Below are 7071 nucleotides of genomic sequence, written 5' to 3'. Positions count from 1 at the left end.
ATATATCTTTACGATGAATAAGTTTTGGTGCGATCAAATCGGCTTGTTGTGGGACCTGTACTCTCGGTTATTTCCGAATAGTTATTGGGAGGATAATGGTGTAAGGATGGTGGACATATGCATAACATGCATACATGATGTTTATCGATATTGATTCTAAGATCATAAGTTTTATACGTCATTCATCATTAATACATGCGTGTATGATCATATGATATATTTGTACTCGTTCTTTGTCTTAGGGTGATATTCTGTGTAATTCCATGATGTCAATGATAAGTTTTTCATTAGATGTTTTACTCACTCTCTTTCTTTTTGATGTACTCGTATACATCCATGTTTAGATGGACAGATTGACAATGATCAGGGGCTACCGCTTTACCATGTCCCAGGAGGGGGCATGGAGCGTTGAAGGAAACATAAACACCTAAACTGGTCCCTACGACGTGGAATAGGATCTCGTATGTGATAGCTCTGTGTTGCATCTTATGACATGTTACGCAGTTCAGGAAGCATTGTTCACCCTACCAGAGTGAAGGTCTGTACCTGCTGGTCCATCCGCACTAGCCGAGGCATGAGGCAGATCGGAGGTTGTGAGGACTTGGCCCCAACCGAGATTCTCATCTACTGACTCAACGCCAAGAGGGATGGAAGGAGCAAGCATGTCTACTTCATTGGGGACTAGGGGTACACCCCAGACCCTTCGATGAATTGTGCAGCAGATGAGGTGGTGGAGGACGAGGATGATGAATGTATGGAGTTAATTTGCATACAAGATTCAGTGGAGGTTATAGAGATCTCTTCATACTCAGAGATCGAGGTAGACCCGAGTGAGGTTTCCAGTGCACCACCGGTCTAGGAGCTCTTTTCTTTCTTTTGATAGGGAACCTGTGTAGGGTACTTTTGTAATGTCAACGCCCCTAACATTATTCTATTTTTATTTGTATTTTTAGTTTTTGTGATGGGCGAAGAATAGACTTCGTCTTGTATTTTGTAAACCATGACGTACGTATTACAAATTCAAGAATTGATTATTGAGAAGTATTCATAAAAGAATTGCGTTTCGTTCAATTATATTTTAAGTATTAAGAAATTATTTCCACTAAGGTTTGAAAATGTGATGTCTTGAAAGAGAATAGATAAAATGGAAAAAATGATTTGTAAGGTATATGTTACATAAAAGAAATTTTTTTACCCATTTTTCCAAGAGATTAAATTTATCTAAAAAGTGTTGAATTAAGTTGGGTTTCACCTTTTTGCATAGGATAAGTGCCATGAAAAATATATGAAAATTAGGTTTTTTTGGCACTTATCATGAGCTATCATGTTACAATTAATAAGGAAATCTATTGATATTTTGACTGACATAAAAATAAAATTAGAGAATACAGCTGAAGATAACAATATTATATTCATTAGATGATAATATTTTTTATTATTATAACTATGTATATTAATTTTTTTAATTTTTATTTACGAATTTGTTCTAATCACAAAAAAAGAGTAAATTGTCTAAATGAGTAACATCTTTGACAATTGATTTTACTGTGATAAAATAGTTACATTTGCCTAAAGTAATAAAATTAGCAGCCTACCCCTACTATTGTTATTTTTATTTTGTGAATGATATTATTCTTCTACCTGTATTTATGACTTAAAAAAATAATATATTTGATTTGACTGTGATAATGAATTGATTTGTTTTATATTTGATTTTTATTTATTTATTTATGATTGCTTAATTTTAGGCAATGCTTATTAGAGATATAAATTTGAGATAATGCTTATCATGCATATATTTTTTGATAATGAATTGTGTTCAAATTTATTCAAAACAACATATTGAAAAAGTTCACCAAAATAAAATATAATGGAGGTTGACACTTTTCTTTAGACTCATGTACCTTATTTTTATCAAGTGGGTCTCTTTCAAAATGTTATCTTGTACTTTGTCTGAGAAATATAATTAATATCAGTCATTGGAGTTGAGTAGTTCTATTGATGAAAATCATTTCATAAAATTGGACTTGCATTGGTAATACGGGTAACACATATGTGTTGTTAATAATGTGGATGTACGAGTAACATGTGTGTTTCAAATATACGAATGCACAAGTAATATGTGTTTTCTTAGCAATGCGAATGCATATGTAATATATGTGTTTTAATCATTAAAATGCACGTGTCACATGTTTATTCTTAACAATACAATTGTAAGGGTAACATATGTGTTTTTAAGTATACAAATGTACGAATAACATGTGTGTTCTTAACCATGTGAATGTACATATAATATGTGCATCCTTAAACATGCGGCAAAAAAATATCCGTCAGTGCAAATATACAGATAACTTGCTAGCGTTATATATAATTAATAATTTTATATATAAACATATCATTATAAAAAATATATTATATAATTATAGACCGATTGTGTTATTCTTGTGGGCTTGTAGCCCTCTAGCCTTTCTGGCAAGTTGTGATTTTTGTTTAATAGCAACAATATTACCTAAAATTATTACAATGGGTCATATTTGTTTAATAAATATTAATTTAACTTTCAAATATTACTATTTATATAAGGAGGATCAAGTTACTTTATGAGTAAGTTTGAAGAGTTACTCCAAATCTCCATCATTCATCCTATTATAGTATAAAGATTCATATTTTTTGTTTAAAACGAGTAAGTTACTCGTGCATCCGTACAAGATAATATTTTTTTCTTATATGATTAAGAATACATATGTTACCCATGTATTAGTATAGTTAAGAACACACATGTTATCCAATGCATTCACATAGTTAAGAAGATACATGTAATTAGAGAGTTAAAAGTTTAAATGACAATGATATTGTGAAACTTCCTATTGAATTAAAATCCATGTAATATTAGTACAACAAACATTGAGGATACAAAATAATTGGAGAGTTAAAAAGTTTAAAACATAAAAAGATAACTATCTTCTTCAACACTAAGGGTGTGTTTGCTTTTGTTATTTTATGTTTTTTTTCCAATGAAAACGGAAAAGGAATGTAAAAACATGTTTGTTTTACTGTTTTCATTTCATATTTCAGAAAACATGAGCTTCATTTTCAAAAATATTGAAAATGAAAAAATTCATTTCCAAAATTTTAAGTAATGAGACAATGACATTTCATTGAATTTTTTAAGACTTTTTACTTCATTTGTTTCATATATTTTAAGTTATTAACTTTTCACTATTATTCCAAATCTTTTAATGTTTTGGAAACATGATACACATTTATATTTTACTTTTCAACTATACCCTTATGTATTAGTCTTCTTTTCACTACACGTTTCTTTGTTTCTTACTTAATATAATTTCCAAGGTGCATTAAATATAATTATTTTACTGAAATTATATCGAATTTTTATATTACTTAATAATTTCTTAAAGTATGTAAACAATCGTAAACATCAACAGATATTAATATCTTTACTAATCAACAAAACACCAAAATCAATCGTTGAGTACCTCCAAACTACCATACGTTTTTATAACAAAATTTATTTCTTTACTCTCAACATAATAACTTTTTTCGTCTTTCGTATGTTACTGTTGAAATGGTATGACGATGATTATGATGATATATGATTTTGGTATAAAATTGATATTCCTTGGAGTTATTGCAACCTTAATTAAATAATAGAATATTGGCATGTTACTAATTTATTTTAACTTTTTTTGTAGAGCACCTGGAACCATATGATGTTCGTTATGACCTTCCACACGTCTTTGTGGTAGCTAATGACCAAGTTGAGCAATTAAAGATGATCAATATATTGTTGACATAAAATTCGTTGGAAAAAATACAAATATCAAATATGAAGATATCATATGAAATTATTTGTTGACCACTTTAGTGATTGAAATTTAGAAGTTGAATTAATTACAAAGGCAAATGTATTGATATGTGAAGTTTACAGTGAATGATTTTGAAAATAAAAATGATAATAACAAACATATTTTTAGGAAATAAAACCATAAAAATCAAAATTGTTTTTTGAAAATAAAAATAGGAAATAGAAACAAACAACATTTCTTAAAACCAAACACACCCTAAGAATGCAAAAAAAACATATTTTTGAACAATACAATGTAAACAATGAAAAAAAATCTAAAATTGTAGGAGGGAGTTTGAACTTTAAACGAAGGAACAAACATATTGGCAAGAGTCTGAAGAGAATGCAAATACTGCCTCTGGAATGAAAAGATTTAGTAAAACATAGTTTTGAGGGAATAAAAATAAATAAATGGATTGAAAAACGACACATTTGATATTGAGAAAATAAACTTATAATACAAATACTAATAATAAATGAATAAATGTATTGAAAGAATAAACTAACAAATATGATTTTATTGTTAAAGACATATTACAAATATGTTATTATCTAGAAAACTAATAAATACGTATTACAAGTAATTTACATTAATTTATTATATATATGTAATATATAGAATAGAAAAATAGTAATAATAAATACTATATAGATTTTGATAAAGAAAAGTTTGAGTTAGGATTTTATTTTCATAAAATAAAATTTGAAATGAAACTGAAGTTGAATAAGTTGAAATGTTAGAAATTTTTTTTAATAATTTTAAAAAAATGAGAAACTCTATAAAATGAAAGGTTTATTATGTTTGAGTTAGAAAAGTGACTTAAGTCAGATATATTTTAAGATGAAATTAATGACACCATGACACATGAGAGATGAGGTGCATTGTACATGATAAAAGTTTTTGAGTGGGATTCCCCATGAGCTGACAAATGGCGAGTAACAAATGTTGGTGAGGTGATTTGAAAAAGTAGGGTTACATGAAGTAAACAAAGAGTCACATGATACAATGTATGAGAGTCTATGATAAAAATATAAACATGTTTTGGAGGGGAAAAAGTGAAGGATAAGTTGACACTTGTCATGAGGAACATTTTCCCCTCTTATATATAGGTGAAGGTGTCAAAATGGGCTACCGGACGGGTTCGGGCTAGCCCACATCAGGTTCAGGCTAAACCAGACCGAGCCAAAAAGCCCGAATACAATTTATGCATATCAAATTGTAGCCTAAACCCGCCCTAAGCGGGTTGCGGGTTGTGGCGGGCTGACCCGCATAAACTAAAAAATATTTTTTAATTTTTTTTAACATATTTAATCTGTTTAAAAAAATTTGTATTATTTGATATTAACATATTACTTTTTTAACACATTTGTTATACCAAATGCAACCAAACTTATAGATTTAATGTCTTGCGTTTGAGTTAAGACGTGATGTTAAGTCCATGTGTATTATTTTCAACATAACTTTTTTTTTAAATCTCTCATTTCTATTGGGTTCTCGCTCTCTAACACAATATTAATTTGTAACTTCACTTTAATATATAAACATTTGGATACTATCAAAAATATTATTTTTTGTACGTTCTTTGTCAACACTTTCATTATAAACTATTATATTAAATTTGGTTATCTAGAGTTCTCTATGATAAACAATTTATGTCGATTTTAGTTTTGTTGTAAACATTATTTTCTTTATTATGTTTTTGTGGTAAAAGTTAAATCGAATTAAATACACAATAACATAATATTTATTATCTACTTTTTATTATAAGTTATTTTGTAAATTTTCATTTAGTGCTTATTACAAAGTCAAAGGTTCAAAAAAGCTTAAAATAAATAAATAAAACGGGTAGCTCGAACCTGCCCGGGTAAGCCCGGCCCGAGCCCGAATTTAAAATAGTCCGGTCGGGCTGGGTTAAAAAGTCTGGATTCTATAAAAAGTGTCTAAAATGTTACCCAATCACTTTAAATTTTCGGGTTTTGGCAGGCCACCCCGACTAGGCCCGCCCGTTTTGACAGCTCTATATATAGGTAATAGAAGTCACATGATCATTTCTTTCTTCCGCGTCCTTTTACACTCACTTACTAACCTTTTCTAATTCACATCATCATATTGTTTCAGCACATCACAGTAGCCATGACTTCTATCTACCAAAGAACTACTTTTTCATCATGGATTTGAAAATCCTTTTAAACCAACAAAAAATTCATACTCAACCTTAAAGGCATCATTAAGAAAATATTTAATTTATAAATAATTGATGGTTTACAACAATTAGGATATGGTGGATGAGAAGTAAGGTGGTGATGGTGGCCAAGTCTGTTTGTATTTCCGTGGTTATTTTTTAAAGATATTTTTGAGAGGTTTTCCCTATCGATAAATCGTTCCTTAGCAATGTGCCAATTTTTTTAAAGGTTATTTCTCTCTTTTTTCGTGGTGTGTTTTCTTTTTAATTTAATTAAGTAAGAGAACTCAGTTTTACTCTTTGTTCGACATCTCGACTTTGTTGAAATAAATTCCAACGCTGGTATAATGGTTTCAAGAATATTACAGTTACAACTTACTTCTTAATAATCATGTAAATGAGTTATTCCTTCTTTGCACCATCTCGGCTTTGTTAGAATTCTAACCCCGATATAATGGTATCGAAGCAATCCCTTATTATATAATTATTAAGTACCTTTGAATACCATCTCGGTTTTGTGGAATAAATTCCAACACCGGTTTAATGGTATTCTAATGTACAAAAGTGATGAATAGTTAATTGTCAGATACAAATAAATAAATAAAGAACAAAGGAATAATAAATTTAAGTGACCTTTATTTATTTACTCCCTTTCATTAACAAACCAAACTTCTTTCTTAAGGAAGGATGGTATTAAAGAATAAATAAATTGCGGAATGTAAATAACAATAAATAAAAGTTAGTAATAAAAGTTAGTAAGTTAGTTTCATCACTTTTGTATATTAAAAGGTGTTTTCAACAAATAAATTTATTGATAACACTTTACTATTTTACAATTTACACCTCTTACAAGATTCAATTGTAGTATAGTATAGGGTTATGTCGAACAACAAGGAATTACCTAATAGAATGAATCATATGAATATGTCAAAGCACAAATAATGAGTTAAACATATTTGATGGTTTTTTGTTGTTTTGCACATAACCAATTAAACAAGAAAAATAAACTAAATATTAACAAAT

The sequence above is a fragment of the Lupinus angustifolius genome, chromosome LG11 (assembly GCF_001865875.1).
Source record: "Lupinus angustifolius cultivar Tanjil chromosome LG11, LupAngTanjil_v1.0, whole genome shotgun sequence".
NCBI lineage: Eukaryota > Viridiplantae > Streptophyta > Magnoliopsida > Fabales > Fabaceae > Lupinus > Lupinus angustifolius.
Note: the sequence above shows the minus strand (reverse complement) of the source record.